We start from the raw sequence: 22045 nt of genomic DNA, 5'->3' as shown, positions 1-22045 counted from the left end.
TTAAACAAGAGTAATGCCCTAAATTGTCACTAATTAGTTGTCACTTCAGGCAAGACCTACATATCACGGTTTTCACTTATTGAATTCAGCAGTCGCTTACTCAGTCCAGAGGTGATACATGCTCAATAGATGTGCGCACAATACTATGCCAAGTTATACAAATGGGAACCAGATATTATGCTCAAATACTTCACAACCAGCAGAGAAGACAGCAAGGTAAACCATTAAAACAAAGTCCCTTGATTCTCACATCTCTTTTATTCCTTCATAGCACTTTCTCAATGTGCAACATACTTTACCTGGCTGTTTACCTGTTTGGTGTCGGTTGTCCCTTTGGGCTCTAAGCACCCGGAGGGCAGGACCACTTCTGTTTGGCCTTCAATTGCATCTTTGGATCCCCTGCCATAGTGGCCACTTGGAGAGAAGTGGAAGACGTCCTGCCATATCACTAAACAAGTCTGTCACAGTCACAAACAATTATAGCCAACAAGCATGGTGAGTTGGTGAGCCCTGAGGGAGTTCAGGAAGGAAAGAATATCTGCCATTTAGCAGCCATCAGACTGCAGCCACTCTCTACAGTGAGGCCTGAAGGAATTCCAAACACAAAACAGGATACTGACCCCAGATTGCTGAGGTGCATATCACAGGAATAATCTCAGGGAGACCAGACTCTTGCATCTTCCTATACGTAGAAAAGTGCTGAATTCCTTAACTTGGGTTATCTGGTTTTCTTTAATTAGCAATAATCGTTTGATGTTCAGACTACCTGCTCTTTGTTGCAAAATACTTCTCGTGGGAGAAGAGACAGTTAGGGAGTTTGGGAAGGTCATATACACAATGCTGTATTCAAAACGGATAACCTACAAGGGCCTACTGTATAGCACATGGAACTCTACTCAATGTTATGTGCCAGCCTGGATGGGAGTGGGGGTTAGAGGAGAATGGATACATGCCTATGTATGGCTGAGTCCCTTAGCTGTTCACCTGAAACTACCACAATATTGTTAACTGACTATACCGCAGTACAAAATAAGAAGTTTAAAGTTTGAAAAAGAAAATAACTTCTGTATAACCTAGCTCCCCACTTGCCTCCTCAGAGCAGTTTCTCAGAGATATCTGAAATACTGTCTCCCAGGCTGCAGTCCTCATTTTGCCCCAAATAAAACTTAACTTGCAAGTCTCACATTTTGAAAAAAATTTTCAAACTGCTTCAGTTATGTCCAACTCTTTGCGACCCTATGGACTGTAGCCTGCCAGACTTCTCTGTCCATGGGATTATCCAGGCAAGAATACAGGAGTGGGTTGCCATGTCCTTCTCCACGGGATCTTCCTGACCCAGGGATTGAACCCGTGTCTCTTATGTCTCCTGCACTGGCAGACTAGCGCCACCCAACATAGTAAGAAAGCATTAAATGTTGCCTTATGGTAGTGCTCAGAAAGCCCAGAAGGTTTTACATAAGTCAACCTGGGGAGTCAAGGATGATGTTCCAAAGAAATGGTGCTTGGGCTGTATCTTCAAGGATGTGTGGGAGTTTCCCAGTGAGGCAAAGTGAGAAAGGGTTTTTTCAAGGTCAATGATAGAGCATGTGTTCTAGGCCATATATGGAAAAGAGTGCTGCCTCACCTGCTTTTCAAAATCTGCTGTTTAAGATTTTTTCCAACTCTAACATACCATAATCTTGATCCTAACATGGTAAATATTTCTGTTTCCATGAATACATTTTATATAGCTTATTTTTCAGTCACTATAGAGGATCAGGTTACTCCAACATTATGGTACCTTATGTAAGAAGATGGGTATGTTCCTGATCACACATATATTAAGGTGATTTTTTTCTTCTTTGTATTATAATTTTTATAATTTTACAATTTTTATAATTGAAATATTTCAGAGAATTCTTTTAGACTGACGTTGGAGTATCAGTAAACAAGAACCATTTGAGAACCACTGTAAAGAAATGGCACTAGAATTTGAAGGGAAGAACCTAGCTATATAACTCAGAAGTTTCAGCTAATGTATTTGATTCATAATCTTGGGCCAATGATAATGAAAGGGACTTCTTTAAGCTCAGATTATGAGTCAAACAGATGTGCTTAATGAAACCACCCTATAGAGAAAGTATATTTTATGTCCATTTTACAGATGAGGAAACTGTCCATCAAAGATTTAAGTAACTTGTCCAAGATCAAACAGTAAGGAAGTGATGGAGATAATATTCAAAACCAATGTGTTTGTTCCCGAAGCCCTTGTGGGGGTAAAGTATAGACCAGTGTTTCCATACTGTTGGCAGTCCTTGGATCCTATCCTGCAGGGAATACACAGTGGTGGTATTTTCTTTGGATAGATAAATTTGAGACACTTTAAACAACCTGTTTTCCTGCAAGACTTAGCAGAACCTTTAATATGCTTAGGAACATTGTAACTTCCCAAGGTGGAAGACAGCATGTATTAATTGGGTTGGCCGAAATGTTTGTCCAGGTTTAGCCACAAGCTCTTACAGACAAATTGAAACGAACTTTTTGACCAACCCAATACTTTGCAAAATTTTTAACCATAGGACACTTAAAAATTTTTTTTATCCTGATTGTGGTCTTCCTGATTGCTTCTCAGAATTGGGTCCAGGAACACAAATTGAGCAATACTAACATAAATAATCAATATTACTTCACACACCTCAAGGATCCGTTTTAGTTTGAGTTCAGCTCCAAATATGTCTTCCTGAATCACCTATAAATTTATAGCATGTTCTCTTAATGTCCTTGGTTTTCTTCCATGTTCGTTTCTCTCTGTATCGAATTCCCTCTCTTTATGCCACCTTACTGGGTCTTCCTGGAAAACCACTTTGACTTGGTCCCTTTTCTGCTGAGTTTCCCCTGACTCCCTTAGGCCAACCTGGGCACTGGCTTTTCTGCATTGCTGGGATCTCTTATCCCTTAGAATTATAATATTTTCTTTGCTTTCTGCCAATCCACTGGATAGTAATTGCATTGGTATCAGGGACGGTGCCTTTTTATATATAAATCTCTGCGACCTAACACAGTGATGGTGTAGAGCAGGCACTTAACTCATGTTGGATGGATGGATGGATGGATTGACAGGAGAGTGAGCAAGTGAACGAGCTGACCAGCCTCACTGGTTTGGGAATGTATCCGTTAGAAGAGTTTTACTGTCTGGGCTAGAGCCAGCTGGTGGAAAGTCTTCCCCTCCAGGCTTTGAAGATTTTACTTTTTCATGTAGGCAGTGCGAAGCCTTTAAAATATTTTGAGTGGAAAATTTAAATACGATATTAAAATGGCATTCAAATAAGATGAATCGTGGAGGCCAGTCTGAAGACAAGAGGTCTGTAAAGAAGTGCTGCAATATCCCAGGCATTATGTGACAAGGGAAAGATAGCTCTCATTGCTTATTTATAGGACTGGCTCGAGACAGATGATGAGGTGAGAGTTTGAAATATGTTTCAAAAAGCAGATATCATTATGGAGCAATGTAAGGGACACAGAGATGAAAAATACATACTCCTTGCTCTCAGAAATCTCATAGGGGAGATCAATTCCAAGATGCACACTAATAATAAACTATGAAAACTATAAGGATGCTCTCAAGATAGTAGGACCAAGAAAGGTGGGAAAATTAGAGAAACCATGGAAATTCTAAATGAGGAAGTCTGGAAATATCTAATGAAGGGAGGACTTGAGAATGGCCTCAAAAGGTGAATGGAATTCCAAGGAATTGGGGGCTGGATTGAGCAGTTGGTGGACACCAGGAAGGGCCCCTACCTGGTGACTCTTAGCCAGTGTTCGTGGTGCAGGCTGGTTCTCACCCTCCTGGGGACATGCACTTTCTGCCTGGGAAGGTGAGGGGTGTCTTTGTCCCCCACACCTTCTTCTTCAAGAATTTCAGGCCTAGGGCCAACTGTCCCTCCAGGTTTTCCCATTCTGGTGCCTGTAGGCAAAAGCAAACAAAGGAGCAAAAACCTCGACATGCCTCACTCTACTGGTGAGAAAGCAGCCTGCATACACCACTGCCTTTTTTTGGCTGCACTGGGTCTTCATTGATGCATGCTGGCTTTCTCTAGTTGCAGTGAGCAGGGGGCTTCTCATTGTGGTGGCTTCTCCTGTTGTGGAGTACTGGCTCTAGGCATGCAGGCTTCAGTAGCTGTGGTGCACAGGCTTAGTTGTGGGCTTAGTTGTCGGAGGCATGTGAACTCTTCTCGGACCAAGGATCAAACCTGTGTCCCCTGCATTGGCAGGCAAATTCTCAACCACTAGACCACCATGGAAGTCCCACACCATTCCCTTTAATCATCAGAAATTCTAAAGGACTGAGTTAGTGTTCCCATTTTGCAGATGAAACAATTTGGGGTTCATAGATGTTAATATCTTTGTTCAATTTCAGTCTTGGATCAGCTTAATATTGAGAAGCCCTGTTTCACACCCCTGGGACACCCAGATATGCCATTTCATGGAGAGCAGACTGACACTTTGGGAAGTCTTCAGCTGGACAAGGATGACAAGAGACATTTTTTTCCCACATACCTTCATGAAAATGATTCACCCAGGCAGCACACATGGGCATCTTTAGTGTTTCGTTATTGGTAAGGATGAGTGGTAGGCGCCTATGTCTCTATACTTTACAAAGCACTCGTCTATGCATTATTCAATTTGATTCTTATGCTAACCCTATTTTCTAGGTAAGTTAGAGATTATTATCCACATTTTATAAGTGAAGAATCTGGAGCCAAAGGAGGACTCAAAGAGAAACCTTTTGCAACACATACCATTAACCTGAAATGTGTTTGCTCCCAAGGAATGGACTTGGTTTATTTCCTCAGCTCAAACACTGGCCCTAGGTCATTCCTGACCCTCTGATATTTTGAGTAATTCCCCAGCTAGAGGAGCTTTCAGAAGCTAGATGGCAGAATCTTTAAGAGTTGCTGTAAGACTTAGCCTAGCAAGGCAAGGAGTACCCCTAAGTGACTTACTGCTAGAATTCAGAGCTAATGGAAGCCAGCCTCCATGCCCAGCCAGGCAAGCCCTCCATTGCTCTTTTTTCTTCATCCCTTCACCTCTTCCTCCTGGTGGGAAGCAGCAGCCAGCCAGGGTGAGCAGGTAGCCCTGGGGGTCGGGTGCACATCTCGTCTGAGCATCAGGGCTTTAATGGGAAATACTCTTTTGAGCCTCATCTGCGAATGTTTGTGCTGGACGCTGCACCCAACCTCCACTTTATAGGTGCTGGCTCGCCACCAGCTCAGCACCCAAGCCTTCGCTCTGAGGACTTCTGGCGCGGTTGCACCCTTGGCTCAGCTCATCAGGCCCGTCTGAGCCGAAAGTGCTGAGTCTGTGAGAATCCCACATGTGGATTGTTTTTACAAGGTGGTGTCCTGGAACCCAACACTGCAAAACACACCTCAGAGCTGCCAGATTCAGGGTGAAGGCCATAACAGAATCATTGGACACCGGATTCCCAGACCCAGAGGGTAATCCCCACCCCAGGCCACTGCATCCCCAGCCGAACTCCTTGCTTCTTGGGTTGCACCGACACAGCTTCCGTTCTGCCAAATTCTTGGGTTCCTACTTTCCTGCCAAGGTCAGCAGGAACTCAGTTAATCTGCTGGGTGAGTCCTAGCTGGGAAGTAGCCAGAACTGGGGGGGTGGAGAGGGAAGCAAACCATTTAAAAAATCCCCTACCCTGCATTACAGATGGAAACGCTTCAAGCCACATTTCCGACATCAAACTCAAACAGGCACCTCTTTTGCGTGGGTGGTTTCTCTATTCATAAGTGGCCGCAGGTATAATAGTTGCAACCACGTTAAAAAGAAAAACAGCTTTTTTGAAACTCGTGAGAACCTGAGCTCCTAGAGCAACCAGACGTTCAAATTATGAGCTGAGAGTGTTTGCTGGGCAAATTCCACCAGGATTTTGCGCCCAGCAGAAAGTCTCAAGTTTCACACGAGGGGCCCTGGCTTGTCAGGACCTTCTGGAATCTATGGGTAAACAATGCTTCTTCTGCTCAACCACTCAAGCCTTTAGATTGAGCCCTTTCAACTTGCGTAGCTTTTCAGAGAGGCAAAAAAATCTCATTACCAGAGGTTGCCTCTGACCACAGCATGCAGAACCAACAGCTCAGAGGTTCCCCTGACCACTGTCTCCTGTAATTTGGTGAAGCCCCTTCATGTGTGTGCAAGACCGAACATCATCAATGCCCAGTAGTGCCTGGACTTCATTCTTACTTCACCAGGGCTGAATATCTTGAAAAAATCCTTTTTTATAAATCTAAGAGCAAGGGAGGAGTCTACTTTGGCTAAAGGCTGGAAGAATAATGTGTACAGAAAGGCCCCTCTGATTTAGTGAGTCATTGATATCTCAATAACATCATCCTTTTCTTCTAGGCAGAATTTTAATCAGAAGTGAAACTTATTCACAGGAAAAGTCATCTCATTTTTCATCTGTGCACCCACCTGCTGAGAAATACTTGGGATTTTCTCTCTGCCCAGTGCCTGGGGTTCTTCTAATCAGAGCCAGAGAGCTGAAAGTTTTATAATCATTACTTTCATTGATATTAATACATCTCAGTGTTCTGAAAATATCAGGTTCTTCTGCCTCTTGGGGATGGCTACTAAGGTGATGTAGAAATGAAGGACACCCCAAACTCATCTCGAAAATCTGAAGGATGTGACCGACGATGAGTAGGAATCAGGTGAGTGATAAGTGTCGTCACTTGGATTGGATGTCACCCCTGATGCTGAGGTGAATTCCCAGGGCAGATGGCTTGTCCCCAAAGCGATGTCAGGATCTCTGTGCATTTGAAATGTAAAATATAAGCAATCCACGAATTCCTTGGCTAATGCGATTCCAGGCAAACGTGTGGAGTTGACAAGTTATTTATCAAAGTGTGGGGCCGGGTTTTAGTTTCAATCAGGAACCAAAATATAGTTTGTGCTTGCAATCCCCAAATGACACAGTCACGGTTCTCTGGAGCCAGGAAGAGCTTTGAAGAGCAACTTGTCCCAGACCCTCATATATAAATGAGTTTTGGGGTGCACTCAGGTTTGCTCAGTAAGACGAATGACAAAGCTGAGATTGGGATCCGGTTTTCCTGGCTTCAAGTCTGATTTTCTTTCCTGCATCTCCCAGCCAATACATACCCATCAGTATATCCTGTCACACCCAGATCACATCAGCTGGGCATTCTGTTTTCAGCTTTTTTTCTGTTTGGAAAATTTTGGATGCAGGTAACAAAAATCCTGTATTACTAGGCAGAAAGGGAATATATTGGGAAAGTTTTGTTGTTTAGTCGCTTGGTCATGTCCAACTCTTTACAACCCCATGGACTATAGCCCTCCAGGCTCCTCTGTCCATGGAATTTTCCAGGCAAGAATACTGGAGTGGGTTATTGGTAGGGTTCAAAATTCATAGAAAAGCTAATGAAACAGGCTGAGCAAAAAGGGGAAGAAAATGGGACTTTCCTGGTGATCCAGTGGCTAAGACTCCACACATCTAGTGGAGGGGGCCTGGGTTCAATCCCTGATCAGGGAACTAGATCCCACATGCCACAACTAAAAGTTTGTAGGCCTCAACTAAAGATCCCACATGCCACAACTAAGACCTGTCCCAGTCAAATATATAAATAAATACTACCCTTGCAGAAAGCAAGGGTAGCTTCCGGGGGAAGGCGGGCTAGATAACAGAGCATAATCGACAGTATTAGCTGAGGGAGTCAGCTGGAATGAACGAGCCCATTTTTGTTCCTATTGTTTTTGAACTCCACTCAAGAACTCCACTCAAAGTTTTCTGGAGAGACTCTGATCTCCAGATTCAGCTCATTCAGTGGTATTTCAGGCTAAATAAACATTGTTTGGGATGAGCCACCAAGCATTTGGTGGATTGGATACCCTGGAGGGAGGGTACAGTTGGTCTAGCTTGGATTACCTGCCCTGTTAGGTAAGGATGCTGAACAGCCCACACCAGCAAATGTCCTGCATGTAGACATGGCTAGTGTTCACCAAGATTTCCTGTTGAATTTTAGCACATGAGAGTAATACCTTTCCCATCCCCTGGAAGTTAGGCATGGCCACATGGCTTGATTTAGCAAATGAAACTTAAGCAGAATTAGTGTGCGTTGCTTCTGGAATGAACACATTTAACAGCCATTAGATGACTCCGCACATGTTCCTCCAACCAAGGCAAACCCTTGGGCCTTGTGTCCACATGGCAGCATCATAAACTAATGGAACCTTTGTCTTTGAGGAACAGTCATCCACGGTCTTTGGCATGTTACAGCAGCATAACCCACATTCTCCTAAACGATGCATCCACTTATGAGGTATAAAGAGCATTCATATAAAGGGAACCCAGTGATATCAGAGGTCCACCATGTAACTTGGGGAGAAATCTGACTTGGAGCTTGAAGTACCATTAGTATGACATAAAGATGGGGTGGTCTGGATTTCCTCCCAATCCTGTTCCAATGAGCGTCTGCCCAACTTCATCCCATCAGTCTGAGATGCACAGATTGAGAGGATTATTATGGGGCAATGAAGGTAATATGCCTTAAATGTCAGACACAAAATACCTCCTTGAGCAGCCAGCATCGGTCTTTTTGTTTGTTTTTGTTTTGCTCTTTGTTTTTTAATCAGCAAGTGTTTGTGTAAAGGAGGAATCATCAGTGTGTTTATATGAGAAGCATACATCTGTCCTTACAACATGACTTCATATCAAGGAAGTTAGGTCTGACAGGTAAAGCTAGTTTAACACAATGGAAACCTCGAAATTAAATATCATATAAAAATAAGATTATGATTATATAATCGTAAAGTTTTATGTCCAGAAAGGAAATAGGAAGAAGCATAAAAGTACAAATAAAAGTTGTTATCCATTCCTCTGTCAACGGACATTAAGGTTGCTTCCGTGTCTTGACTGTTGTAAACAGTGCTGTTGTAAACAGTGCTGTGATGAACACCAGGGTGCACGTATCCTTTTGAACCATGGTGTTCTGCAGATATATGCTTACGAGTGGAATTGCTGGATCATATGGTAGTGCTATTCTTAGTTTTTTAAGGAACCTCCATCCTGTTTTCCACAATGGCTGTACCAATTTACATTCCTACCAACAGTATAGAAGGGTTCCCTTTTCTCCAAACTCCCTCCAGCATTTATTGTTTGTAGATGTTTTGATGATGCCCATTCTACACATCTTTGTTAATCAACTATATCCCATTGTAAAATAAAAATGAGAAAAAACAAAGTTGCTGGATCCCCTAATGGACATCCCTAGATGATATAGATATGGATTTTCCCTGATGTATCCTGGATCAGAAGACCCAGTTAATTCATTGGTACAGGGACTGGTGGTGAACACTTGTGACTTGGCATTGTCAGCTCAAGCAGGCCGGGTTGACCACTTGTTAGAGCCCCTGGCTCCATTTCCTTTCTGAATGCTGAATGAGGACATTTCTGTGCTGGTCTTACCCCACTTTTTTTTTTTTTTTTAAAGAAATTCAGGCAAGACTTTATGGGGGCCCCTGCTGCAGCAGGAGGGGAGTGAGAACAAGCAACAGGGTCCCTTGCTCACTTGCTCCCTGAGGGGGGGCGATCTTGTTCTTTATAGCGGGGGAAGGTAGGGGTATGTTCAGGGGTCTGGCCAGAGGGGTAGCTTAGGTGGTTTGCTCACCCCTTAGGTGATGTTGAGTGCAGGGGGCAGGCACTGTACCCTGCTTTTGCTCCTGGCTCTTCAGAAGTGGCAGTTCAGCTTTTTTTTTGGTCTTTTTGTATCTTTTGTCCAGAATTTGCCCCAACTGTGTGCACACAATTATTTTTAGTTCCATATAGTTTCTTTGTGTTTTGTTGCTGAAGGAGAATTTCTGGAGGAGAGGTGTGTCCAGATGCAAACACTGCAGCCTTGCAGCACAGGGTTCTAGTCCCAGTTGGACTCATTCCCCACTGAGAGACTCTACAACCTTATTCTTAAGGTATCATGGCCTAACCCTTCTTAAGGATGTGGTCAAGACACCAAACAGGGACAGGAGAGAGAGTAGAGTTTTGGATCAAAGCAGCCTAGTTATGCATTGTTCAGTGCATTTCACGGTGTCTTTTACTATTGTTTGCGCTTCCCCTAAATCTGAGAACATTGAAAATTAAAGCAAAGTAATTTTTGTCTTCCATCCCTGGAGCTTCCCTACTTCCCAGGTCACCTTTAGGTTTGGTCTTTCTCCAGGAACCTCAGTATCTTTTCGATATGAACTTTTTGATTTATGTTCTCTCTTCCTTTGGCATTGGAAATAGCTATTCTCTTACACTCTGTGATTGAGTCTAAATTGGAAGAAAGATAATTCCAAAATAAAACAATGTGTTTTTTTAAAAAAATTATAGGGTGTAAGTATAGAAGAAGTGTTCCAGTTTGCAACATTTGAAGATTAAATTAGTGGGAGCCAAGGGCCCAAAATGGGATAATTTGGGGTGGAGGTTGAGAGCAATGGGAGTCAGTGAATGAGAGGGAGGATTAAATATGAGTTCATTGTGGATGTAAAATTAGAAGTCAAGAAAAATCTTGTGTCCTAAGGGGTACAGAACCAAGTAAAAATGACTAGGACAGGGGCTTCCCTGGAGGTCCAGTGGTTTAGACTCCTCACTCCCAAAGCAGTGAGTGCTGGTTTGATCCCTGGTGGGGGAACTTAAGATTTCACATGCCACATGGGTGGCCAAAATAAGTAAAATAGATGTCAAAAGATGTTAGAGTAATAGTTTGAAGTCTATATCTAAAATCCACAGTAATCTGCTGTGGGAACATTTCTGATTCGATAGAGTAATCTTTCATGTGCACACACATTCTCAAGCACGTGCATTTTTTGTTAGTCTTTTATCTCTGGGGACAAGATATCATCAGACCTAACACTTCTGAATACAAAATATGAGCATGACAAGTCATCTTACAGACTGGTAGGAGAACTAGCCTTGTGTGCTCTATGCATTACAAATACCAGCTCTAAAATGGGAATTGAAGTGTTTTCACCTTTCAGAGATATCTGCATCTGAGAATCCACAGAGTGCTAACCTTTATGCCTCTCACATAATAAGGGCTTAATATGGGTTGATTACTACTGTTATTATGAATCATCTAATTCTCAGCAAGACCTGGTAAAGTGTTACTGCTTTTCAGACATGAGGGAACTGAGGCCCAGAAGTTAAGCATTTTGCCCGCAAAATCACATGATATAAGAACTGAAATTAGAGTTCAGTCTCTTTTTCCTGACTCCAAACCAGGTTCTTACCCACTATATTATTCTGCTGATATTGAAGCCCTGCCTGGTGTTCTTCATAGTTTATGCATGGAGAATCACTGACCTTTGAAAGCGAGAAAAAAGAATGTTACCATTCAAATCCCACCTCCCCCAATTTATCATTTTGCTTTGCCATGCAAGAATGTGTGAACATGACTTTACAGAGAGGAAAGGGCACTGTTCTCTGGACCCTTGTGATGAAATACATCAAGACTTCATTTAGCTGGGTTTTTTTTAAAACCTCATTTCTGTTTAGAAATAAATTGATTTAGCATTTTGCATAGTGCCTCCCTGGACCATACTTTATGAAGTGGAACAATCACTTAAATGTTCAATTAGTCTACGCAGCAAAGGCCAGAGGAAGCGCACACACAAACCACATCCAGAGCACAGCTCCCGCTCCATAGCCAGCGGGGCCCCGCCAGGGTGGAAGCCTCAGGCCCTGCTCTCCAGCTCCACCACGTGAACCAGGCAGGACACCTCCCCATCCAAATGCGTGAAGGCAGGAAGTGGAGCAGAGCTATGGGCCTCAACAGTGCATGTAGCCTATATCCAGAGAAAACCATAATCTGAAAGGATCCATACACCCCAATGTTCACAGCAGCACTACTCACAATAGCCAGGACATGGGAGCAACCTAAATGTCCATTGATGGAGGAACGGGTAAAGAAGATATGGTACATATATACAATGGACTATTACTCAATCATAAAAAGAATGAAATAATGTCATTTGCAGCAACATAGATGGACCTAAAGATGATCATACTAAGTCAGACAGAGAAAGACAAATATCATAGGGTATCACACGTATGTGAAATCTAATGGAAATAAGTAGAAAGAAAAGAAGCAAATGAACTTATTTACAAAACAGAAACAGACTTACAGATATCAAAAACAAACTCAAGGTTACCAAAGTGGAGAGGGGAGGAATAAATCATGAGCTGGGGATGAATACACTCACACTACTGTATATAAGAAAGATAACCAACAAGGAGCTCCTGTATAGCACAGGGAACTCAATTCAATATTCTGTGATAATTTATATGAGAAAAGAATCTAAAAGAGAAAGAAGATATGTGTACGTATAATTGAGTCACTTGGCTGTACACCTGAAACTAGCACAACATTGTAAATTGAGTATACTAAAAAAAAAGAAAAATGAGATACACGCAGCCATGTCTTTCCCCCAAAAGAGACACTGTGCACCTGTTTACCGCCTGAGCAACACGACTGTCACCTGGGCTGCGGCCAGTCTCACCTCCTTCCCTTCTTTTTCTCTCTGTAATTAGAGCCCATGCCCTGTCTGAGTGTCTGAGTGTCGTATGTATTTCCTTCATCACACTCGATGGAAACTTGCATTATTTTGTCTGTTTGCCTGCTTTAAGGAGCAGATGGAGTACTTTTATCTTGTTTCCAGTCTCCCTTGCTACACTGTCAGCTCCCTGGTGCTAGAATGCATCAGTCTTGTTACCACTGGATTCACAGCACTGATGCAGAGCCTGATTTAAAGCTCCTGTTCTCTATTATTTGCTGAGTCAAAGCTCTTCCATCCAGCTGAACTGCCATTGTTATGTGCTGTCTTCTTGGCTCCTGACTAAGATTATTTTATTGTTTTTTGTTTTTAATTTTATTGTGGTGAAAAGACCTAGCATGAGATTGACCCTCTTAACAGATTTCAAGTGTACAATACTTGATTGTTGACTCCAAGATTATTGCTGTACAGCATATCTTTAAAGCTTATTCATCTTGCTTAACTGCAACTTGATACCTATTGATCGTAACCTCATTGGGACCTGTGCCTGCTGTCCTGGACTTTGTATTCTCTCTGAATTCTGAACCCCATAAACAGTTCCCCACACATTCCAAGCCCCTAGCTCAGTGTCTTAATTTCCCTCACTGCCTGCTAGCTCCTGGCCCCAGAAATACATTGTCTACATCTGAACTGAACTTTCCAAAGCCTGGAGAATGAATGGTTATGTTTAACTGATGCCAAACTCCACAGCAAAAAGTATTTATAGTAATGACTGACAGAAAATGTTGGAGAGGTTACACCAAGTACACTGCCCCCAGAAGAGCCATTGAGAGTGTCCATTTCACAACATTAAACACTCTTAGCATTAATATATATGTCAAAATAATACATGTATTTGTATATATGTATGTATTTTAAGCTTTACCAATTTGATATTTTTTTTAAAGTTTCTCATTTAAATACACCATTTCAAAAGATAATCAGAGTTACTTGCATTTTCTTTTCTGGGACCCAAACTGTTTTCCTTATTAATCTATAAGAGCAACTGTTTTACTTATTAATGTACAAAAGCTCCAAGATTCAGGATGTTAATGACTATCACAATCACGGAGAATATTTTACAAGTTTCCTTTGTGTTGTTGTTTTGTTTCTCATTTTTTGTCATGGTAAAAGTTTAAAAAATTTGACAGAACCAGAAATTTTTAATTTTGTTATTTACTTCATCGTGTTTATGATTAAAAATTCTTTCCCCATTTAGTCATGAGTTAGATAACTATCCTTCTAACTTATGATTTATAGCTTGGTTTGTTGTTATTGTTTTTCAGTCGCTAAGTTGTGTCCAACTCTTTTGTGATCCTATGGACTGTAGCTCACTAGGCTCCTGTATCCATGGGATTTCCCAGGCAAGAACACTGCAGTGGGCTGCCATTTCCTTCTCCAAGGGATCTTCCCTACCCAGGGATGGAACCCACAATGCAGGTGAATTCTTTACAGCTGAGCCACCAGGGAAGCCTGCCATAGCTTGGTTGCAGTTCAGTTCAGTTCAATTGCTCAGTCGTGTCCGACTCTTCACGACCCCATGGACTGCAGCACGCCAGGCTTCCCTGTCCATCACTAACTCCTGGAGCTTCCTCAAACTCATGTCCATCGAGTCGGTGATGCCATCCAACTATCTCAACCTCTGTCGTCTCCTTCTCCTCCCGCCTTCAATCTTTCCCAGCATCAGAGTCTTTTCAAATGAGTTAGTTCTTCGCATCAGTCAGCCAAAGTATTGGAGTTTCAGCTTCAGCATCAGTCCTTCCAATGAATATTCAAGGCTGATTTTCTTAAGGATTGACAGGTTTGATCTCCTTGGAGTCCAAGGGACTCTCAAGAGTCTTCTTCAATACCACAATTCAAAAGCATCAACTCTTCGGCACTCAGCTTTCTTTATAGTCCAACTCTCACATCCATACATGACTACTGGAAAAACCATAGCCTTGACTAGACAGACCTTTGTTGGCAAAGTACTGTCTCTGCTATTTAATATACTGTCTAGGTTGGTCATAGCTTTTCTTCCAAGGAGCAAGTGTCTTTTAATTTCATGACTGCAGTCACCATCTGCAGTGATTTTGGAGCCCCCCAAAATAAAGTCTCTCACTGCTTCCATTGTTTTCCCATCTATTTGCCATGAAGTGATGAGACTGGATACCATGATCTTAGTTTTCTGAATGTTGAGCTTTAAGCCAACTTTTTCGCTCTCCTCTTTCACCATAATCAAGAGGCTCTTTAGTTCTTCACTTTTTGTCATAAGGGTGGTGTCATATGCATATCTGAGGTTATTGACATTTCTCCTGGCAATCTTGATTCCAGCTTGTGCTTCATCCAGCCTGGCATTTTGCATGATGTACTCTGCATGTAAGTTAAATAAGCAGGGTGACAATATACAGCCTTGATATACTTCTTTCCTGATTTGGAACCAGTCTGTTGTTCCATGTCCAGTTCTAACTGTTGCCTTCTGATCTGCATACAGATTTCTCAAGAGGCAGGTCAGGTGGTCTGGTATTCCTATCTCTTGAAAAATTTTCCACTTTGTTGTGATCCACACAGTCAAAGGCTTTGGCATAGTCAATAAAGCAGAAGTAGATGTTTTTCTGGAACTCTCTTGCTTTTTCGATGATCCAACAAATGTTGGCAATTTGATCTCTGGCTCCTCTGCCTTTTCTAAATCCAGCTTGAACATCTGGAAGTTCTCGGTGTACATACTGTTGAAGCCTGGCTTGAAGAATTTTGAGCATTACTTTGCTAGCGTGTGAGATGAGTGCAATTATGCAGTAGTTTGAACATTCTTTGGCATTGCCTTTCTTTGGGATTGGAATGAAAACTGACCTTTTCCAGCCATTTGGCCCCTGCTGAGTTTTCCAAATTTGCTGGCATATTGAGTACAGCACTTTCACAGCATCATCTTTTAAGATTTGAAATAGCTCAACTGGAATTCCATCACCTCCACTAGCTTTGTTCGTAGTGATGCTTCCTATGGCCCACTTGACTTTGCATTCCAGGATGTCTGGCTCTAGGTGAGTGATCACACCATCATGGTTATCTGGGTCATGAAGGTCTTTTTTATATAGCTTGGTTTAGAAACATTAAACTCTTAAATCTTTCTGGAATTTACTTTCATTTACACGATGAGTATTTCATTTGAGTTTTTCCCCAAAGAACCAAATATCCTAAAACATTATATACATTGAGGCATATTCTGGGCCATGGGCACATATGTTGGTTACTCCATCATTACCACAGCTTGTCAATTATTCTGAACTATATTTTATGTTTCATACCTGGAGATTCAGTCCTTTCACATTATTAATCCATGCTTATTTTTCATATCAACTTTAAGATGCTTTTTCTAATTCCCAAGTAAATATCATTGGCATGTTTATTAAATTACTTTAAGAATCGGCACCTTTAAGATATAGGCTCTTGCCATTCAAGAATGTGGAATGGCTCTCTAAATATTTATTTTTCCTTTATAAATTTCAGTAGAGATTTTCACTATTTCCCATGAAAGTCTCATATATTTCTTGTTAGCTTTATTTCTTGACATTTTATAAAGGGTATGTGTGTGGATGGGGGTCTGGGAGGGAAAGTACTGATAGAAGAGGGAAGTTTGTGTGTGTGTGTGTGTGTGTGTGTGTGTGTGGTGAGTGGAATTTTTTTCTTTATCATATTGCTCTAGAGAAGTTACAGGATTTTACTGAATTTCATTAATCCTATTGAATCTGTGTCTTTTTGGTTTCATAGATATATGATTATATAGAGTTCAACAACTATACTTTGACCTTCAAATTTCTGATAGTTGTGCCCCTTATTTCTGAAATAAATTTCTAGGCAAATGGCTCCTTCCTCATCCTCAATGTGACTGTGTTACTCCATCTTCTTCTTGCTTCTGTTGTTGCTGAAAAGACAATGAATATTATTTCTGTGAGGGTAATCTGTCAGCTGTCTATTTTTCACTTCTTTAAGGATTGTCTGCCATTATTTTTTCTGGTTGCTTTGGGGGGTTCTGTTCTCTCTTTGCATTTTGCAGTTTTACTATGACTTGTCTAGCTGTGGATTTTAAAAAAAATATTTATTTGACTGGGCCAGGTCTTAGTTGCAGCACACAGGATCTTCCATTTGTGGCATGCAGGATCTTTAACAGCAGCATGCGAACTCTTAATTGCAGCTTGTGGGATCTAGTTCCCTGACCAGGGATTGAACCTAGGTCCCTTGCATTGGGAGTGCTGAGTCTTAACCAGTGGACCACCAGGGAAGTCCCTAGTTGTGGATTTCTTTCTTTTAAAAAAAATGCTTATAAATATTTGTTTATTTTCTGGCCGCCTTATGTCTTAGCTGTGGGACATGGAACTTTTGTTGTGTCATGTGGGATATTTTGTTGTGGTGCATGGACTCTAGTTGTGGCCCATGAGCTCAGTTATTGCAGTGCTTGGGCTCAGTAGTTGCAGTGCATGGACTTAGTTGCTCTGCAGCATGTGGGATCTTAGTTCCCTGACCCGGGATTGAACCAAGTCCCCTGAATTGTAAGGCAGATTCTTTCTTTTTTTTTTTTTTTAATATTTATTTATTTGGCTGTTGGGTCTTCATTGTAGCATTCAAACTCTTAGCTGTGGCATGTGGAATCTAGTTCCCTGACCAGGGGTCGAACCTGAGCCCCCAGCATTGGGAGCTTAGAATCTTAGCCACTGGACCACCAGGGAAGTCCCGTGGATTTCTTTTTATGTGTCTTCCTTGGACTTTACTGGGCTTCTTCAAACCGTGGATTGCATATATGAGCCTTTAAATCCTCACATAGTACCTCTGCCACATTCTCTTCCCTGCTTCTGCCACTCAAATTATCTTATGTCAGATCCTCTCCCTGTATCCTGTATGTCTCTTATTCTCTTCTACCTCTATCTAGAGTTTCATTCTGGAGTATTTGTCTGACCTATATTTCAATTCATAAATCCTTCCATCAGCTGTGTAAAATCTGCTCCTGAACCCATCCATTAACTTTTTAATATTTGGTGATTATCACTTTTAGTTCTTTTCTGTTTCTTTTTAAAATTTGCAATGTCTGTGTTCTTTTTGACAGTTTCCAATTCATTGCCAAAATTGTCAAGCCTGGTTTATTTCATCATGAGTATTGTAAGCCTCATTGTTTTACAGTCTGTATCTATAACCTCAATGTTGAAGTCCCTGCGGGTCTGTTTCTATTCTCTGTTATTTCTATTGGCCCTGGCTCATGGTGTGTTGTCTTCATTTGCCACACTATTTTTGAATGTTTGCTGGACCTTGGATTTGAACACTATGTATTGACATATTTTGAAGCCTGGAAAGATGTTATCTTTCTCCAGCTCCTCTTTTCATTTCCCAGAACAAGGTCTCCTTGTATCTTGTTGATATTGAACAAATACTCGATTTATTGCCTTCTGTATCTTTAGGAAATATATATCAAAGATACATACTTACCCTGAGTACTCATGGTTATATCCCTTTTACTTTGGGTTAAAGTAGCTTTCCATAGGTTCATTGTAATTAAAAAAAAATTTTTTTTTGGATCTTGAACAAGAAGAAATGTATGCAGAGTTGGTATTTACCAACGCATGGCCCATGTGGCAAGTCCTTGGCCCTGCTCACTGACACTTTGGGTGCTGGTGTGTGCATGCTCAGGCGTTAAGTCATGTCTGACTCTGTGACCCCACAGACCATAGCCCACCAGACTCCTCTGGCCATGGAAGTTTCCAGGCAAGAATACTGGAGTAAGTTGCCATTTCTTTCTCCAGGGGATCTTCCCAATCCAGAGATTGAACCCAAGTCTCCTACATTGGCAAGCAGATTCTTTACCACCGAGCTACCAGGAAGCCCCTTTGGCTGCTGGTAGAAAAACCCTGACATATCTGTGTCTGGAGGATGCATTTAAGTCCAGAGCTGCTTGCAAGTTTCCAGAGACTTGTGTTTTGTTTGTTTTTCACCAGTGTTCATCTAGTAAGTTTCTATTTGGACTGAGATGAGATCTTCCCATGGCCTTATTTGGGCTTCCCTTGTAGCTCAGCTGGTAAAGAATCCGCCCACAATGCAGGAGACCTAGGTTTGATCCCTGGTTTGGGAAGATCCCCTGGACAAGGGAAAAGCTACCCACTCCAGTATTCTGGCTTGGAGAATTCCATGGACTATACAGTCCATGGGGTCACAAAGAGTGGGACACGACTGAGCGACTTTCACTTTCACTTTTGTGGCCTTATTTTCTGGTTTCCTGAAACAAAGAAAAGATAAAGTACAGGAAAACCTCTACCTCAGCACATTCTAGTCTCCAAACTGGTCCACATGTAGGGCTTTGCAAGTGAGGACCTTCCTTCCATGAAGCTCTCCAGTCCTGTACGTGGGAGCAGAGTGTTATTTGAGGGTTGCAGACTCCACCTGGGCAGAGAAGGAGATTATGGTGGAAGGGAAGATGGGGAGGGGCTAACAGCACCCCCATATCTCTTCCACCCTCAACAGCTTTGTTGTTGATTTAGTCTGTGGCTCTCAGGGCCTAAAGGAGATGCTGATGGTTTTCCAAAGCCTTTTTCTCCTTCTGTTCATACACTAGAGGAAGAAATTTCATGGACCTACCCAAGGCCTCCTTTTAGGTTTGTTAATCCATCACCACAGGCCCTCAGCTGTGGATTCCTTTAAGATTCTGGTCTAATTACAGCGTTTATTGTTTCTTGTTCTTTCACACGTATTTTAGTGAGAGTTTGGAAACTGTTGCATCAGAACTTGTAAGTGGATCCCATTTTAACCAGCTCAGCTATTTCTTAGAAACCTAATCTTTTATTAAACATTAGAAAATGCTGAACTTGCAAGAGAGAACCAAATTCTCCCAGGACACGCTGACTTAATAAAGAGAGATGATCGTTTGTGACAAATCAGCCATCAACTATCGAGTTTATAGAGTCCCAGAGTTTTAAGTATTCATGTTGTCTGTGAGGCTTCATGTCCTGCAAAGAAATGTGACATTACCAATCAAGTCACACCCTTTCTCACGTCTGGGTGATGCCTCCAAATGAACAGACAGTTTTAAAAAATTAAGCATATATTATTGAAACTGAAAGACATTGTATGTGTCATTTTCATAATAACCAGTGCCCTTTGTAGAATTCAAGTGACTTCTGAGACACAGCAGGCATTATATAGGCTTTCAACTCCTATTTTAGATGGCTTACTGAGATCATTATTTTCAGGAAATAAGCATATCAAGATATTTTTATGGCCAGCATGGTTCCAAGCTTATTAACAATTGAAATTTGTAACAGCCCTCCAACTAGTTCAGCATCTAAGATAACAATATTGTGGAACTATTTACGTGCTGCTTTGTACTCAGCTGGAGTCAAGCGTGAACCCTGGCTGGCTGGATGCAACCAGTGGGTGCATTTCTGGAAGGCCTAATTCTTCCTCTCAGTTTCTTTCCTTTCAAGGTAATTTTGTTCCCCTTCTTATTAGTTTGTTATTCTATCATAACTCTTAGAGGCAGCTCTGGTGGCCTTGTGGCATGAGTGCAATATTTGTATCAGAATTCAGTCCCCATGAGACCAAATCAGAAATTTCACCCACCAGGGTAGCAGGGAAATCAACCCAGCCAAAGATGATGCACGGGAAACATTCCCACCAAAACCAGAAACAAAATAAATCATTAGTTGACTGAATAAAAAATCATGATCATCATAATTACTTGCTGCTGCTGCTGCTGCTGCTGCTAAGTTGCTTCAGTCATGTCTGACTCTGAGACCCCATTGACGGCAGCCCACCAGGCTCCCCCGTCCCTGGGATTCTCCAGGCAAGAACACTGGAGTGGGTTGCCATTTCCTTCTCCAATGCATAAAAGTGAAAGTGAAGTCGCTCAGTCGTGTCCAACTCCTAGTGACCCCATGGACTGCAGCCTACCAGGCTCCTCCGTCCATGGCATTTTCCAGGCAAGAGTACTGGAGTGGGTTGCCATTGCCTTCTCCATCATAATTACTTGACATTCATCTAAAAGTTCTAGGCAATCCAATGAACTAAAAACAAGCAGAACAATTAAAATTTGATAAAACTGTCAAGAGAATCACTATATATAATGCTAGAAATAAAATTAGAATTTATCAATATAGTGCAATACAACATAAATATTACAAAGTCAGTTTTCATTATTTAGAAAAAAACAGACATATGGAATATGACTTCATTCCTAAGAACAACAAAAACATAAAGCACAGAAGAATAACCTTAATAAGAAATATACAATAATGATATAAATTAAACTACCAAAAGTTAAAATAAGATTTGATTAAATAAAGAAGAAAGCTGAGGGCCGAAGAATTGATGCTTTTGAACTGTGGTGTTGGGGAAGACTCTTGAGAGTCCCTTGGACTGCAAGGAGAGCCATCCAGTCCATCCTAAAGGAGATCAGTCCTGGTTGTTCATTGGTAGGACTGATGTTGAAATTGAAACTCCAATACTTTGGCCACCTCATGCGAAGAGTTGACTCATTGGAAAAGACCCTGATGCTGGGAAGGATTGGGGGCAGGAGGAGAAGGAGACGACAGAGGATGAGATGGCTGGATGGCATCACCGACTCGATGGACATGGGTTTGGGTGAACTCCGGGAGTTGGTGATGGACAGGGAGGCCTGGCGTCCTGCGATTCATGGGGTCGAAAAGAGTCAGACACGACTGAGCAACTGAACTGACTGAAATAAAGAAGCATATCTATCTCTCAGAAAGCAAAATAAATATAGTAAAGATAGGAGGTTATTTTTTCAAGTTAATGCATAAGTTAATGCAATCTGAATCAAAATACCAATGGAACTTTTAGTGAAATGACAGATGTATTCTAATTCTATCTAGAAGGATAAAATCTTGAGAATATGAAGAGGAAAAGAAATTTTGGGTTGAATGATGCTGGAAAGAATAATTAACGTTTTCAACAGGATAATAAAACATTTTATAACGCTACAAGATTTAAATCAGTGTAATCAACAGAATGATGGGCTAGTCCAGAAATAAACCCCTATATAAATTCAGCCAGAGGATGTGATGAAGGAGTAGAACTTGGAAATCTGGTTAGGGTATTAGATGCCAGGACCCACGTTCAGTAGCAATGGGATTTTTGAATCCTGGGAAACTTGACAAAATAGAAGAGACCAAATTTTCCAAGCTTGATAAGTCTTGGGAGGTTTTATCAGCTTCATAGTATCTTGCTGGGCAGCACCATGGGAGGGAGCCCTACCCTGACTGGCAGAGGAAACATCCGTAGAGTGCTCCAGGATGACCTTTGACCCAGTATTATTTCCTTAGCCTCTCCTTAAGTCTTTCCTTCCATTCCCACAAAGATTCAAGTCTCAAGAAGAATGAAGAAGGCTCAGAGGGAATCCTAAGGCTCCATCTCACAGTATTGTGTTTTTGAAATTCTAAGCTGGGACTGCCCTAGTGGTCCAGTGGTTAAGACTCTGCACTTCCACTGCAGAGGGCGCAAG

General features: G+C 41.7%; 1 protein-coding gene across 8 annotated transcripts in view; it reads left to right on the top strand.

Annotated features, from left to right (window-relative positions):
* Nucleotides 1-22045, top strand: part of CALN1 (calneuron 1) — a 693518-nt gene that overhangs the window by 588536 nt on the left and 82937 nt on the right. Inside the window, exons 7-8 of one of the 8 annotated variants that reach the window (XR_014073438.1) lie at nucleotides 4397-4595; nucleotides 6592-6698. The exons of the other annotated variants lie outside the window; for them this stretch is intronic. The gene's annotated coding sequence lies outside the window, so the exon portion shown is untranslated. The remainder of the gene's footprint in view (nucleotides 1-4396; nucleotides 4596-6591; nucleotides 6699-22045) is intronic. 8 annotated transcript variants of the gene reach the window in all.

This window comes from Giraffa tippelskirchi, chromosome 13 (genome assembly GCF_054371585.1).
Source record: "Giraffa tippelskirchi isolate mGirTip1 chromosome 13, T2T-mGirTip1v1.2.pri, whole genome shotgun sequence".
Taxonomy (NCBI): Eukaryota; Metazoa; Chordata; class Mammalia; order Artiodactyla; family Giraffidae; genus Giraffa; species Giraffa tippelskirchi.
Note: the sequence above shows the minus strand (reverse complement) of the source record. Positions and strands in the feature narration are given on the sequence as shown.